At 43.9% G+C, this 17,616-nt stretch overlaps 1 non-coding gene across 1 annotated transcript; it reads right to left on the bottom strand.

Moving 5' to 3' along the window:
• Nucleotides 1-6,069: 6,069 nt before the first annotated feature.
• On the bottom strand, nucleotides 6,070-6,143 carry trnat-agu (transfer RNA threonine (anticodon AGU)). The gene has a single exon. It is a non-coding gene; the product is annotated as a tRNA-Thr (tRNA).
• Nucleotides 6,144-17,616: the final 11,473 nt, after the last annotated feature.

Here is a 17,616-nt window from a genome sequence, read left to right on the forward strand (position 1 = left end):
ATTATGGGGAGAAGACGGGGAAGTGACATGAGGTGAATTGCTCATTTGGAGAGTCAGTGCAGACACGATGGGCCAAATGGCCTCCTTCTGTGCAGTAACAATTCTGTGATTCCAATATTCAAGTCATTTATATATATGGTGGTCCTGACACTGACCCTTGTGGACATCACTGTTCACCATCTTCCATTCTGAAAAACAACCAAATACCACAACTCGCTTTTCTTGATATTTCATCCATTTTTTAACCCAAGCAGATACTGACCCTCCTATTCCTGGAACCTCAGTTTTGTTACCCAGCCTTTTCTGTGGTAGTCTGTCAAACGCTTTCTTAAAATCCATATAGACAACATCCATTGCTTTCCCTTCATCAACCTTTTCTGTTACTTCATCAAAAAATCAGTTATATTAGTGAAGGATTGGAGAGGTGCTGAATCTCTCAGTTTTCGGTCTACCCAAACCAGGTTCAAGGCCTGAATAATGAACCGATTGCCTCATTAGTTCTGTGAATAATACAATGATTTAATAGACAACGTTTTGAAACATTCCTGCCCATAAATCTTGATAACAGAGAGTGTGTGGATCTCCTGACTCAGAATGTTTAATGGATACAGTCCTCAGATCCGACAAGGAACCCCTGAACATCCACAGTAAAGACAGTGTGGATGAGGAAATGTAAGAGCCGGGAGCTGAAACTCAGGGACGGCCAAGCTCTCCTGTCATTGAGCTTGTGTGTCTGCTCTGCTCGCCGCACTTCCGGCTCTACTTTGTTTCCAATGAAAAGATGAAAAGGGCCGTTCGGTTTTCCTCTCACTGACAGCGTGTTTCACTCGGGTTAATATAACCCGGGGCTTTTGCTGCTGAAATGAATTCTGCAAGGTCCCAGCAAACACACCGGCTCCCTCCTTTCTCCCCTCTTTCTGTCGGATTGTTTTACCAGGAGGGGCTCAATAATAACAAACCCCCTGCAGGGAATGACCACAAATTGAGCATCTAAATGGGGTAAGTGGGCAGCTTTCTGGGTTCTAGGTTCCCCCTACCCCGCCCCTCCCTCCCTCCAGTCCAAGCCCCTCTTCACTTTCTTTGGGACTTTGATGAGGGTGAAATGGGGAAAGTTCCCATTGATGTTTGAATGCTGAATTGCTGCAGAGATCTGCGCACGCGCGACGTAGCACCGCCCCCAGTGGGACGTCACAATGAGGAGTGGAGCGCATGCGCAGTCTTTCCCCAACCCAGTCTGTTAAGCCATTCACTCAATCAGGGGAAGATGCTTTAAATCAGCTGCTAATGGAGACTTCCCGTGCCCGGGGGAAGGGAACAAACAGTATCTGCTTCCAGCAGCCACTGCTTTGGGAGCGTGTCCGCAGATGTGCTCAGAGATTAGCATTGAGTGGTTGGAAGTTGAGGGGGAGTCGGGGAGTGTTTGGAACAGCCACTGTGGAGCAGGAGCTACTCCCGGAACATGGAGTGAGCCGGGGACACGGGGAAGGGAGAGTTCATTCTCGGACAGTGTCTGGACAGGCTCAGGGAGACACAATGGGAAGAAATCACTATTGAAAATCACTGACAATTTCACGACCCAAAGGAGAGGGAATTTTCCTGCTTTAGTTCCAGTCTCTCACTGTTTGTTGGATTGTGAACAGTGGGGGGAAAATAGCCGCAAAATAACGATGTGGACAGTTAGACAAAGAACATTTATTGCAGACACCAGGTGAGAAGTGTGAAAGGCACATTTTAATTAGTGGCTGCTTGTTTTCCGTTGAAATAGAAATGTGACTGTGTGAAGGTCACTGCTCTATTGGACAGTCCCAGTCATTGAGCAGTGCAGGGCTTGTGTTGTTTCTGAATGTCACAAACTTGTTGTAAAACCACTGCAAACACCTGGTAAACAGAAGCTGAATACTGCAGTACTGCAGTGGAGTCAGACACTGACACTGTTTGTGTTCCTGGTTTTCATTTTGTGATTGTTCATGATGATTATTACTGGGACGATTACATTGATCGCTTTTGTATCTTCTACCTCACCAGTTATTTCATTCCTGCAGGAAAATACATGAAGGAACCTGAATGGGTGTGGTGATTCTTGGACACAAGGAAAAGTGCAGTGATCTCGTTCCAACACACAGTCGGTACAGGATCACTCCCAAAGCACAGAGATACTGCCAGCTCATCAATTCCACTGGAACAAACAAAAGAAGTAGTCAGACAGACACTGATCCCAAAGTCAAGAGACACATTTTCAATCCAACAGTCAAACAACAGCAGGAGAGACAGAAGTTGTTTCCATTTCACTCCAATTCAATACAGCTGACAGGTTGATACATCAATCACAGTGCAAAAACAAACTCACTATCAGATCTAAATAAACTCTGTCACCATGGTTACATTTTAAATATAAAACTTGAAACAGAACAGACAAAATTTACATGATTGAAAGGTGCAGAATGAATGCAAAGAGGCTTCAAGGGGATTTGGACAGGTTAAATGAATGGGCAAGAACATGGCAGATGGAATATAATCTCAATAAGTGTGAAGTTCTCCACTTTGGTAGAATGAACAGAAAGAGTATTTCTTAAATGGTGAGAGGCTGGGAAGTGTCCAAAGGCACCTGGGTGTCCTTGTTCATGAGACACGAAAAGCTAGTATGCAGGTGCAGCAAGCAATTAGGAAGGCAAGTGGTATGTTGGCTTCATTGAAAGCGTATTTGAGTACATGAGTAAAGATGTATGAAGTCTAGATGAGACCGCACCTGGAGTATTCTGTACAATTTTGGTTTCCTTATCTAAGGAAGGATAGACTTGTCACAGAGGGAGTGCAACAGAGATTCACCGGTCTCATCCCCGAGGATGGTGGGATTGTCTTATGATGAGAGACTGCAGAAACCGGGCCTAAATTCTCTAGAGTTTTGAAGAATGAGAGGTGATCTAATTGAAACAGACAAAGTTCTTACAGGGTGTGCATGGTAGATATGGATAGGATGTTTCCTCTGTCTAGTGAGTCTAGAACAAGGGGACACAGTCTCAGAATAAGGGCAGGCCATTTGAGACTGAGATGAGCAGGAATTTCTTTACTCAGAGGGTGAGAAATCTGTGGAATTCTTTATCCCCGAGGGCTGTGGAAGATCAATCATTGAACATATTTAAGACAGAAATCGATAGATTTCTAAATACTAACAAGATCAAGGGATATGGAGATATCAGGGAAAAATGGCGTAGAGGTAGATGATCAGTCACGATCTGTTTGAATGTTGGAGCAGGCTCGATGGGCTGAATGGCCTAATGCCCCTATTTCTTATGATCCTTTGAATCCCAATAATGTACATCAGACGTTAGACCATGTTGTGCATTACATACCAGGTCAAAAATGCCACAGAGATTAAGACTGAAAGATACATTATCAATTCCATTCCTACAAAATGAAGGACTTGGAGCTTGCAGACCAGCCCATGTATCAGATTGAAAGTTATATTTTCATTCACAATCGTTTTCACAGAGCTAAATATTAAATATCAATCCACAACTTGTACAGGACTACCAAATAAAACATACAACTGTAAAATACAGTTAATTCATATTTTAAGTTAAACACAAGGCAAACAAATATTGATACATTAAGAGAGCGGGAAACAGTGAGTGCAGAGTGGAGCATAAAGAGCCCAGGAGAGGGAGCAAGAGTTCACTCGGAGAGCAGGGAACAGCGAGAGCAGGCGTCAAAAAAGGCAAAGGAATACACAATTAATGGGAGAACACTGAATGGTGTAGAGGAAGTGAGGGACGTTGGAGTGAATGTCCACAGATCCCTGAAGTAGCAGTACAGGTCAATAAGGTGGTTCAGCAGGTCATTTCCTTTATTAACCGAGGTATAGAATATAAGGGTGATCTGGGTGTCCATGTCAATAAGTCACTGACAGCTAACATGCAGGTGCAGCAAGCAATTAGGAAGGCTAATAGTATGTTAGCCTTTATCGCAAGAGGATTTGAGTACAGGAGTAGTGAATTCTTGCTTCAATTGTATAGAACCTTGGTTAGACTGCACTTGGAGTACTGTGTGCAGCTTTGGTCCCCTTACCTCAGGAAGGATATTATTGCCATGGAGGGAGTTCAACGAAGGTTCATCAGACTTGTTCCTGGGATGGTGGGACTGTCCTATGAAGAGAGATTGGGGAAACTGGGGCTCTATTCTCTAGAGTTTTGAAGAATGAGAGGTGATCTCATTGAAACCTACAAAATATTTAAAGGACAGTCAGGGTAGATGCAGCTAAGATGTTTCCCCTGGTTGGGGAGTCGAGAACCAGGGGACGCAATTTCAAAATAAGGGGCAAGCCACTTAGGATAGAGATGAGGAGAAATGTTGTTACTCAGAGGGTTGTGAATCTTTGGAATTCTGTAACCCAGAGGGCTGTGGAAGCTCAGTCATTGAGTATGTTTAAAGCAGAGATTGATAGATTTCTAAATACAAATGACATAAGGGAATATGACGAAAGTGTGGGGAAAAGGGCATTGAAGTGGATGATCAGCCATGATCATATTGAATGGTGGGGCAGGCTCGATGAGCTGAATGGCCGACTCCTGCTCCTATGTTCCTATGTTCCCAACTCCACATTATCGATGAGACACAGCCTCAGGCCGACTTGTCGGGTGTTGCAAACAGATATCACTGCTTCTGATCTTCACCAGAACAGAGTGAGATGTGAAATTGATCAGGAAACAGACTGTGAGAGAATACAACAGAATAAAACACATGGAGAGACACTGTGGAATAACAAATAGATTTGATTGGAATGTTGAATTTTGATTGGAATGGATAAAACAGCAGAAACAGCAGATTAAATTGGGACAGAAAAAAGAAACTGATGGGAAGAAGGAAGGAAGGAAAGGATGGATCTGTTCACTTTTTTCAGTTTTTTCACTGGTCCATCAAAGCTGAATTAAAATAAGATGCAAAAAACAGAGAATTTCACCAAAAATTGAGATTAAATGCTGCCGAAACCTTGAATTGAAGGATGCCCCAACAGATCACCTGTTTAACTGTCTCCTCACTGGGGGATTTCAATCAATGAGCAATATTATTCTCTACTTTTCTTTTGTTAAATGAAACCACTACTGTCACTTGGAGTTAATATCCCTGTGTTCCAACTCCTGAATAATAAAATTGTGAGTTTTGTGATATTTTCTGGACACATTTCCTGCTGAAAGAACGAAGAACTCTTTTCTAATTTACACAATACTATATGCACACTCATCAAGCCTCCGAAACTAGCATCCTTGGTGCTGCTCTCTCCTCCCAAACCTCATCTCATGTGACTGTTACATCATCACTCTGATTGTGGGAGGGGTTAATCCCACTGTCTTCAGCATTAACCCTTTACATCCTCATACTGCACTGTCTGTCCAAAAAAATCGGTGGAGGGAACTTGAATTATCAAAACAGCAACAGCTGCCAGTTGAAAATCAACTCAACCCATCAGAGAGAGACTGTCAGAGAACTTCCTGCATCCAGTCCTGACCCTGTCACATTAAGCAGCTGCTCAGCCAGACCCCACTCTCATCAACACTGAACATTTTTACTGAGATCCTTCAAATACTGTTTATAAAAGGCCGCAAATATCAAAGTTCACACAGTTGTATTAAATGCAACAAAGTTTAATATCTTCTCACCGTTTCTCGGTAACCACATGAGACATAGGTTTTCTTATTTGGTTCCTTTGATTTTTCTTGTTCCTAACTGACAAATATTCCAAACCTCAGATAAACCCTCCCACTTGCGTCATGTCCCAGTCTCGGTTAAAAGCAACACATAATGACACAAACACTCTCCTTCAGTGAGATTAATATCAAGCTGTTTTCCAGGTTGAATGTAACTGTGAACAAATTTATGTCAAAGAAGTTACCTTTGATCTATCAGCACTAAAATTCTGTACAAGGAGGAACAGCCATTCCAAAATCATATCTTTCACAAAGGCTGTTTTTTTGATGTGATTGAAATTCATCATGTATTTTGAATTAAATTTCACAAGACACCGATGTTAGTGTTGATAATGAAACTTTTCAACCATGTTGCTACTGTGAAATAAGGCTCTGCTGGGAGTTGAACCCAGGATCTCCTGTTTACTAGACAGGTGTTTTAACCAACTAAGCTACAGAGCCAGATCACAAATGTGTGCATAATTGAAATCAGAGGAAGGTCTTGTAGAGAGTGGGCAGGCTTTGGCGAGTCAAGAGCTGAGTTCGTCACGGCAGAGTTCCCAGCCTCTGACTCGCTCTTGCAGTTGCAGCTGTAGTTGTAATTGTAATAGGCAACCGTCCGTCTCGGAAGACGATGGGCTACGCCCGGGGTGTACGTCACTTCTGTATTAAACATAGTTTGTTGTGGCTGTAGAGGATGACTCGTGAGTGACAATCCCTTCCGCAGCTGGTGCAGATGAATATCATTGGCCCGAGGTCGACTGATAATTTTTCCTTCCTCTGAGCTCTCTTTCCCACCATCTGGTCATTTCTTTTGTCCTCTGCTTTTCCCATGGTCTTCCTGAATGCCTTTCTCCAGGAATTCCAGTCAGCAGGAAGGACTTCCCATGCATCGACTCCAATCCCAGTCAGCTTGAGATCTCGCTTTGCAGATGTCCTTGTATCACAGACGTGGGTGACCTGTTGGTCTCATGCTGATAGCAAGCTCACCAAAGAGCATGTCTTTGGCAAAGCGACCGTCATCCATTCAGCACACATGACCCAGTCAACAGAGTCACCGCTGACTCAAGAGGGCAAACATGCTGCAGATCCCTGCACGCTGGTGTACTTCCTCATTCGGCACTCTGTCCTGCCAGGAGATGCCCAATATCCATCTGAGACAGCGGAGGTGGAAGCTGTTCGGCTGCTTTTCTTGGCTTGTATAAGTTGTTGATGCTTCTCTACTATAAAGGAGGGTGCTGAGAACACAAGCCTGTTACACGCAGAGCTTCACATTTTCGATCAGTTTGCTGTCGGTTCACACTCGTCTTCTCAACTTTGACATGACATCTGCAACATTGACAATCCTGGTGCTGATTTCAGTATCAAGGGACAGATTGCTGGTGATTGTTGATCCAAGGTATGTGAAGCTGTTGACAACCTCCAAAGTGAGGTTGTCGATGTTGATGGAAGGTGGAGTCTCTACGTCCTGGCCCATAACTTTGATCTTCCTGATGCTGATCGCCAGTCCAAATTCCTTGCAGGCCAGGGAGAACCGATATACAAGCTGCTGTTAATGAACTTCATTATGGGATGTCAGCACAGCGTCATCAGCAAACAGCAACTCACAGACCAAGAACTGACTCATTTTGGTCTTGGTGCGCAGTCTTGCCAAGATGAACAGCTTGTCATCAGCTCTGGTATGCAGGTGGACACCCCCATCTGAGTCACTGAAAGTTTAAAATAGCAGCATGGAGAAGAATATGCCAATTGTAAAGGATGTGAGCTGTGAGGAGGTTACAAGGAGGCTTCCAGGGGACTTGGACAGGATAAGTGAATGAAATGACAGATGGAATATAATGTGAATAAATGTGAAGTTATCCACTTTGGTAGAATAAACAGAAAGACAGAATATTTCTTAAATGGTGAGAGGTTGGGAAGTGTTGATGTCCAAAGGGACCTGGGTGTCCTTGTTCATGAGACACTAAAAGCTCGCATGCAGGTGCAGCAATCAATTAGGAAGGCAAATGGTATGTTGGCCTTAACACAAGGGGTCATGAGTACAGGAATAAAGATGTCTTGCTGCAATTGTATAGAGCCTTGGTGAGATCGTGCTGGAGTATTGTGTACAGTTTTGGTTTCCTTATCTAAGGAAGGATATACTTGCCACAGAGGGAGTGCAACGGAGGGTAACCAGACTAATCCCTGGGATAGTGGGATTGTCTTATGAGGAAACTGGGCTTGTATTCCTTAAAGTTTCATTTAAAAGGCCATTTAAAACTGAGATAGGGTGGAATTTCTTCACTCAGAGGGTGGTGAATCTTTGGAATTCTCTACCTCAGGGGTTTGTGAAAGTTCAATCATTGAGTATGTTCAGGACAGAAATTGATAGAAATCTTGATACTCATGACATCAAGGGATATGGGGAGAGCGCGGGAAAGCAGTGTTGAGGTAGATGATCAGCAAGGATGTAATTGAATGACAGAACAGGCTCGACAGGTTAAACTTCCTCCTCCTACGTTCCGAAGAGAGTTGTCACCAGGACACAGCCCTGTTTTACCCCACTGCTGATCGTGAAAGTGTCTGATGTTGCTCCATTGTAACTGACGGAACTGTGCATGTTCTCGTGGAAAGAAGAGATGACGCCCAAGAGTTTAGGAGGGCAGCCTATTTTCCACAGCATTTTGAAGAGTCTGCCTCTGCTAACAAGATCGAAGGCCTTGGTGATGTCTATAAAGACAATGTAGAGTGGTCTGTACTGTTCACAGTACTTCTCCTGTAACTGCCGAAGTGAGTTGGTAGAGGTTGCGGGTATGGAAGGTGCTGTCTAAGGAACCTTGGTGTGTCGAATTCCTTCATATGTCCCTCGAGCATCCCCCAGATTCAGCGGCAGATTGTATGCTGTTGCAGAGTTTTAACCTGTATTGATTGGTGCAGTGCCGAGCAGTCTGCAGAGACTTGTTTCTGGCAGCTCTGAGAGCCTCTAGAGTTTGTTTGCTGGAGACTTGTTTGTAGTTCATGAGGGCTCTCTTCTTAGTTGCAGTAACTGACTCCATTTCAGTCCAATAAGCCTCAAACCAGTCAGCATTCCTCCCATCTCTTTTCCCATACACAGCGAGTGCAGAGTAAAAGATGGTGGCGTGCAGATGATTCCACTTTGATACCACACCGAGGCCTTGGGCGTTTTCTGAAAGAGCCTGATCTAGGATGTTGAGGAACTCCTGGGTCCCTTCTGGATCAGTGGTTCGGCTAGTGTTGATCCGAGAACGACCTTTCTTCTTGGATGGGTGAAGCTTCCTTGGCTGAAGCCTGACCTTGCTACACACTAGGGAGTGATCAGTGTCACAGTCAGCGCTGTGATAGCTACGTGTGATGAGGATACTGCTGAGGGTGGTATGTCTGGTGATGATAAGATCTAGCTGGTGCCAGTGGCATGATCTCGGACGTCTCCAGGAGACCTTGTGGCACAGCTTGACCTGGAAATAGCTGTTCGTCACACAGAGTCCATGGTGACAGCATAGCTCCAGCAACCTCTGTCCATTTTTGTTCATCTTGCTCATCCCCTGGTGCCCTATGCTCGTTGGCCAAGCTGTAGTCAGTACCCAAGCTTGCGTTGAACTCCCAGAGAAGGTATAGTCCCTCGTGCTGGGAATTCTACTGATGGCAGTGTCAAGTGTCTCATAGAATTAATCCTTGACATCTGGGGTGGAGGTGAGTGTCGGGACATAGATGCACATGAGATTAACTGGGCCCGCGCTTGTTGACAAGTGAAGGGTAAGAGGTCTCTCTGAGCCAACAGTGGGGGGTTCACTCATTGCAAGTAGCATGTTTTTTACTGTGAAACCCATTCCATGCTCACGAGTTGCCTCTTGGGCTTTCCCCTGTCAGAAGAAGGTGTAGTATTTCTCTTTGAGGGGTCCACTTTGAATGAGTCTAGTTTCTTGCAGCACAGCAATGTCCACATTGAGCCTTGTGAGTTCCTTGTCAATCACAGCTATCTTGTGTGTGCTATCAACCTGCAGAAGGTTGTCATTAAGGCCAGGACACATGGTCCTTCCATTCCAGCTTGTGATGCGAAGCACTGGTGTCTTCTTTGTTGAGTTTGTCTTGCCTGGTGCATAGATTATCAATCCGCCAGTTGAGAGATATCTCTCTAAGCTCCAAGCACCCATTGAAGCAAGTAGGTCGTGGCAGGACAGCACCTAACTGACTGGGGGCTGCACAGCTTGGAGTAGGTGGTAGTTATCCAATGAGACGCGATGATCTCTCCCACTGTCAAAAGTAACCCCTGGTGCTCATACTCTACACCAATTGAGTGAGAGCTTATAATTGGTAACTGTTTCTTCCCATGTTTTGCTAATGTTTAACCACAAAGCTGGAGTGTCCTCTCCAGGACACAGGCCTGGGCAAATAGTATGGAGACATTGAGCATCAGGACACCCTCTCAGCATTGCTAGTATTGTCCAAAGGAAAGGAAAAAAACAGCACTGTTTGGTACCAGCTCTGCTGTAGGAGTTGCTGGAAAACTACCTGACAAGTAACAGGTAACCGCCTACGGGACTCCACTCCGGATTTACTGTCCAGGTTTACTCCCTAAGCCTTCTTCTCTCTCAAGACACCCACAGGGATGTGAGACTTTTTGCCCATAGATGGGGCTCTGTTTCTTGGCATCAGGATGGAACCACACGCCAGTGGGCCTGCATGACATGCACAAGGATATCACACACTGCCCCATCCCTGTGACAGCTCAGAGAGATCCCCTGATGATAATGCACCCCACAGGAAAATCACAAACAGCCCCCTCCCGAGGACAGCTCAGGGTCAGATACTGCACACACTGCAACAACAGTGACATTACTGTATTAGTCCCTCCATTCTGAAAAACAAGCATTCACCCTACTTTATGCTTTCCGTCTCTCAGCCAATTTTGTATCCACGCTGCCACTGCCTCTTTAATCCCATCTGCTCAAATTTTGTTAACAAGTCTATTTTATGGTACTTTTTCAAACGCAATTTTGAAGTGCAGACACACACCATCAACCTCACCACCCTGGTCAACTCTCTGTGAAATTTCATCAAAGAAATTAATTCATTAATTAATTCATACACAATCTTCTGTTAACCAATCTGTACTGGCTGTCATTTATTAGCCCATGTTCTACCAAGTGCCAGTTAATTTTCTCCTGGATAATTGTCTCTAAAAGTTTCCCCACCACTGACATTAGACGAACTGGTCTGTAGTTCCTGGGTTTATCTCTCTTTTTAAACAGGGCTGTAAAATTAGCAATCCTTGCAGACTTATCTTTCAGTTCTGGAAAGTCTATTGTGGACAATTTCTTTGGGCATGACTTTAACCAATTAAAGCAACAGGATACTTGATTAATAAGTCCAGAACTTTTATTGAGAGTAAAATAGTACTTAATAATTGGAAGTAAAATTATCTTGAACAAACTTGGGGAATATAACTTGACAGCTCTAGCAGGTGTGTGGACTGGTCGAGCTTGGTCTCAGAGTGTCACGGTCCTCTTTGTCCAGTCTAGATCCCTCATCAGGTGGAGAACTTGGTTGATGATCTGAGCCTTTACCCCTGAGGTCTTCTAGTGGTCCTGCACACTGAAACCTTACAAGATCCCTACTTTTAACCCCTGGATGGCCATCATACCACCATGTAAAATAATAATTGGTCTGAGCTGTTGCTCGGTACATTTAATTAATGTCTTCCACTAACAGCCAACTGTCCTCAGAATCTCAGACATGAGTACAATGGAGTGGTTTCACACTGTCTCCCAATCTGATCTGAAACAAGTTTCCTGTTCATTAAATCGAGACTCTTGAAAATGCTGGAAATACTCAGCAGGTCTGACAGCATCTGTGGAGAGAGAAACAGAGTTAACGTTTCAGATCAGTGATCTTTCATCAGAACTGGGCTGAAATTGTCTGAGCGACTGAGATTGTGGAATCAATTTCTGGGTCAAAAACATTGTACTCTCTCAGGATGGGAAGATGGTGATTATTAAGTACAGTGCAAGAATATAGATGCTTTTACATTATTTGAATCAACATTGATTTAAACCTTGTGCTCACGAAACCTATCTTTTGATCAAAATGACACTGATAACAATGGAAAAAGCAACACATACATTTCACGACCACAGGACTTTGTAAAGCCTTTTACAGCCAATGAAGGACTTTCCAAGTGTAGTCACTGTACAGTACAATACAATACCCTACAATAAGGATATTTCACATTCGAGTCACGCAAGTCCCATGCAATGACCATCTCAAACAAGAGAGAATCTAACCATCTCCCCTTGACATTCAACAGCATTACGATTGCTGAATCCCCCACTATCAACATCCTGGGGGTTACCATTGACCAGAAACTGAACTGCAGTAGCCATATAAATATCATGGCTACAAGAACAGGTCAGACACTAGGAATCCTGCGGCGAGTAACTCACCTCCTGACTCCCCAAAGCCTGTCCCCTATCTACAAGGCACAAGTCAGGAGTGTGATGCAATACTCTACATTGCTTGGATAGGTGCAGCTCCAACAACACTTAAGAAGCTCAACGTCATCCAGGACAAAGCAGTCCACTTGATTGGCGCCTCATTCACTATATTCACTCTCTCTATCACCAACGCACAGCGTGCACCATCCACAAGATGCACTGCAGCAACGCAGCAAGCCTCCTGACACAGCACCTTCCAAACCCATGACTTCTATCACCTCGAAGGACAAGGGCAGCAGATGCATGGGAACACCACCACCTGCAAGTTCCCCTCTGAGCCACACACCATCCTGGAATTGGAACTATATCACCGTTCCTTCACTGTGACTGGGTCAAAATCCTGGAACTCCCTTCCGAACAGCACCACATCGACTGCAGTGGTTCAAGAAGGCAGCTCACCACCACCTTCTCGAGGGAATTAGGGATGGGCAATAAATGCAATAAATAAAAATAAAATCAATAAAAAATGACATTATCCTGTAATCCCCAAAAGTAGAAAATACATTTGAAAATGAAAATATAATAAAGCACAGTCAGCATGGATTTCACAAAGAAAGACTTGATTAACCTTAACTTTGAAGAATCAACAGCAAGAGTAATACAGCAGATGAAGAAGAGTTTAAGTTAATAAAGCCTCATCCTTTTAAGTGCTTGAACCAACAAATTGTGGGTTAGCAAACAAGCACACTAACTGACAGAGCTGGGTGTTGTGCTTTCTCGATTCCCCTAAAGCAGGGTGTCAATGAGTTAAATTTTCAGGTTGCTGCAACCAGAATAGCCATTGTCCACGATCAGTTTTACTGTTATAAATAAAGATGGAACATTCATTGTGAATCTATAGAAACAGTCTGGTCCTGCACACTGCAGACACATCCACGTCATCACCAACCAGCTCTCCTATAATTAATGCAGTTATTTGACTTTTCCCCATTAGCTCCATGGAATTAATTTTGAAAGATTTTAAATTCCAAGAAGTTTTGTTAATATTCAGCCCTTGAGAAGATATCATTCCCTGGCCACAGTGGAGAGAGCATTGAATATAAAACAGTAGACTACCAGGTAACACAGTGAAAGCTTATCAGCTAATCTATAATTACTTACTTTTCTTATTTTTGCTCTTGCTATTCGGTTTTTCATCCTTTTCAGTTCCTGACTGTGGATATTATTGTGATTAAATGTGAAAAGATGCACTGTGTCTCAGCCCGCTATATTGACTCTTTCTCTGTACAGTGCTGTATACACTCAGATACTGACAGTGTCTCTCCCTCCCTCAATTTTCCGGCCCTGACATTGCAGAAAGTGCTGTTCAAAGTTACACATTCTGACTGTTTGCAGTTGATTAGTGAGAGATTATTAACGTATCCTTCTGCAGCGCTGCCTCGGTTAATAACAGCAGATCTAAGTCACATTTCAGATGCAGAAACAGATGCATCAATTATTCACTATTTCCCAGAGTGAGTGAGGCCGGGACAAGCAGCAACATTCCGGCCCCACACTCTGCAATTACCCAGCACCAGTGGAAAGCAGTGAATACAGATTCAATCAGTGGGTTAATGTCCATTACAGGGATGCAAGATTCCACAGCCCAGGACAAACATCCCCATACACCGAGAACAAGCTCAGGAAAACCCGGGGGAGTTAATATCCCAATCACTAAGCATTCCAGTAACATTGAACAAGTTCCAGAACTGATTGAACCTTTCAAAGTACAGAAGCGATGACGAGGTCAAAAAGGTCTGAACAGTTGAGGTGACTGAGCGGTTTCAGCTTCTCTGTTCAGGTTGCAGCTTTCACTGGAGGCATGTGTTTTTATCCCACTTCTGACAACTTGATTTTCAGTTGCTATGCAGAGTTTCCTTGAAGGTTTGAGGTAGAGTAAATACTGAGGAACTGTTTCTAACTGCTGAACGGTCAATAACCGAAGGTTACAGATTTAAAGTGACTCACAAAACCAGAAGGAACATGAGGAAAAATTCATTTCTGCAACATGTGGTGAGGATTTCAGTTATGTGGATAGATTGGAGAAGTTGGGGTTGTTCTCCTTAGAGAGGAGATTTGATAGAGGTGTTCACAATCATGAGGGGTCGTGACAGACCAGATAGAGAGAAACTGTTGGTAGAAGGATTGAGACTCAGGTAAAAGCTGTGGCTCAGTTGGTCACACTCACCTCGAAATCACAGGCTTCTGGGTTCAGAGTTCACAGCTGACACTCCAGTACAGCACTGAGGGTGTTGAAGGTGCTGCCTTTCAGGTGTGATGTTAAACCAAGACCTGGTCTGCATGTTTGGGTGAATGTAAAAGATCCCATGCTGCAATTTCAAACAAGTGAAGAGCAATTCTCCCTGGTGTTGTGATCAATATTTGCCCCTCAATCAGATCAGTTGGTCATTATCACATTGCGGTTTGTGGTTATTAGCTGCTGCATTTCTGACATTACAACAGTGATTACGCTTCAAAAGTATTTCATTGTCTCCAAAGTGCTTTGATATATCCAGTGGTCAGGAAAGGTGCTATATAAATGCAAGTCTTTTCTTTCTTGATCACAACACATTGCTGTGTAAACAATGGTTCCTCATGTCACCTCTGGTTCTTCTGCCAATCACCTGATATCTGTGTCCTCTGCTTACTGACCCTTTTACCACTGTAAACAGTTTCTCCTTATTTAAACTATTGAAAACCTCCATGATTTTGAACAAATGTGTCAAATCTCTTCTGAATTTTCTCTGCTGCAAGGAGAACAACCCCAGCTTCTCCAATCTCTCCACATAACTGAAATCCCTCACCCTGCTACCATTGTGGTAAATCTCTTTTTTATTCTTTCCTGGGTTGTGGGCACTGCTGACACAATGTGATTCCTGTCAATGCAGCGGCCCGCTGACATCATCGGAGAGCGCCAAGCTGCACATAGGCACAGCTACATCTTGCCAGGGTTAAGTGGCACATGCACAGGATGATGTCATGGCTCAGCACCAACATCATCGCATATCCGCCCATGGTCCACCTTCGCACATTCACGCTAAAGCGTCATCGGGTATCCAGCCTCTCACTCAGCCGGAGGAAGCCATTTCAACACTCCCCCCTGCTCTCATGCTCACATCTCTGTCCTGGGATTGCTGCAGTGATCCAGTGAACATCAACGCAAGCTCGAGGAACAGCATCTCATCTTCCGATTAGGCACACTACAGCCTGCCGGACTGAACATTGAGTTCAATAATTTCAGAGCATGACAGCCCACCATTTTACTTTCATTTTTAGTTGTTTTTTCTTTTTTCTTCTTTTTTGCTTTTTTACATTTTTTACAACCTTTTATATTGCATTTATTTCATTTCATCTTAGTTTATTCAGTTTGCTTACCCACTGTTGTTTTCAGGTTTGCACTTGCTGCTGTTCAATATTCAGTCCGTTAACACCTATTCTGTACTAATGCTTTGTCTTTCAACACATCATTAACATATTGTTTGCCTTTGCTCCATGACCTTTTGGTCAGCTATGTGGCCTTGTCCAACCTGCACCTTCTCCTTTGTTATCTCTTGCCCCACCCCCACCTCACTTGCTTATAACCTGTGACATTTTAAATATTTGTCAGTTCCGGAACGTTAACTCTGCTTCTCTTTCCACAGATGCTGCCAGACCTGCTGAGTGGTTCCAGTATTTCTTGTTTTTATTCCAGAAAATATTTGTTTGCTGCAAAATGTACATGGCAGGTAAAATGAAATGGAAGGGTTGTGAGGCAATTCATTCCTGCACTGAAGGAAACTGATCTCCTTTGCAATCTTTGTATTGTTGACTTGGTGCTGTTTTTGAACTGTTTTGTAATGTATCTTTTTATAGTTTTTTTAACGAATAAAGTATATGTTGGAAATTAAAAAAAAAGCTCAGAGAAGGTTCACTAGATTTATTCCTGTGATGAAGGGGTTGTCTTGTGAGGAGGATTGAGCAGGTTGGACCTATACTGATTGGAGTTTAGAAACATGAGAGGTGATCGTATTGAGACATATAAGATTCTGAAGGGTCTTGACAGGGTAGATGCTGAGAGGATGTTTCCCCTCGTGGTGGAATCTAGAACTAGGGGACACAGTTTCAGAATTAGGGATTTTCCATTTAAGAAGGAAATGAGGAGGAATTTCTTCTCTCAGACAGTCATTCATCTTTGGATTTTTATCTACAAGGAAGTCAAGGGTTATGGGGGGAAGGCAAGAAAGTGGGGTTGATGCCATGATCAGATCAGCCATGATCCTATTGAATGGCGGAGAAGGCTCGAGGGGCCAAATGGCCTCCTCCTGCTACTATTTCTGTTCTTGTGATCTCATTGCAGCTTGTTCCAAATAGAGACAAAAGAGTGGAATTCCAGAGGAGAGGTGATAGTAATTACCCTTGAGTGAGTGTGGCATCAAGGATGCCTAGCAAAATTGAAATCAATGGGAATCAGGGGAAAACTGTTCATTTGTTGGAGTCCTACCTAGCACAAAGCAAGATGATTATGGTTGGTGGAGGCCGATCATCTCAATCCAGGACATTGCCTCAGGAGTTTCTGAGGGTAGTGTCCTAGGCTCAACCATCCTCAGCTCTTTCATTAATGAGTTTCCCCTCAACTTAAGTCAGAAGTGGGAATGTTAGGTGATGATTCACAACTCCTCAGATACTGAAGCAGTCCATGTCCACAAGGGCGAGACCTGAACAACATTCAGGCTTGAGCTGATAAGTGACAAGTGACTTGGTTGCCACAAAAGTGCTACGCAGTGAACATCTCCAATGAGAGAGAATCAAACCATCTACCTTTTAATACTCAGCAGCATTATCATCACTGAATCCCTCACCATCAACATCTTGGGGGTTACCATTGACCAGAAACTAAACTGGACCAGTCACATATATGCTGCGGCTTTTAGCGTAGGTCAGAAATTGGGAATTCTGCAGCAAGTATCTCACCTCCTGACATGCCAAAGCCTGTCCATTATCTACAAGGCACAAGTCAGGAGTGTGATGGAATACTCTCCACTTTTCTGGATAGCTGCAGCTCCAACAACACATAAAGAGCTCAACACCACCCAGGACAAAGCAGTCCTCTTCATCGGGACCTCACCCACCACTTTAAACATTCACTCCCTCCACCACCAGAGCACAGTGGCAGCAGTGTGTACCACCTACAAGATGCACTGCAGTAACTCGCTAAGTAACGTTCGACAGCACCATCCAAACCCGTGATCACTACCACCTCGAAGGACAAGGGCAGCAGATGCATGGGAACACCACCACCTGCAGGTTCACCTCCAAGTCACTCACCATCATGACTTGGAACTATATCACCATTTCTTCACTGTTGCTGGGTCAAAATCCTGGAACTCCCTCCGCAATAGCACTGTGGGTGTTCCTACACAACATTGACTGCAGCAGTTCAAGAAGGCAGCTCCCCACCACATTCTCAAGGGCAATTAGGGATGGGC

Source organism: Heterodontus francisci, unplaced genomic scaffold, assembly GCF_036365525.1.
Source record: "Heterodontus francisci isolate sHetFra1 unplaced genomic scaffold, sHetFra1.hap1 HAP1_SCAFFOLD_148, whole genome shotgun sequence".
Lineage (NCBI taxonomy): Eukaryota > Metazoa > Chordata > Chondrichthyes > Heterodontiformes > Heterodontidae > Heterodontus > Heterodontus francisci.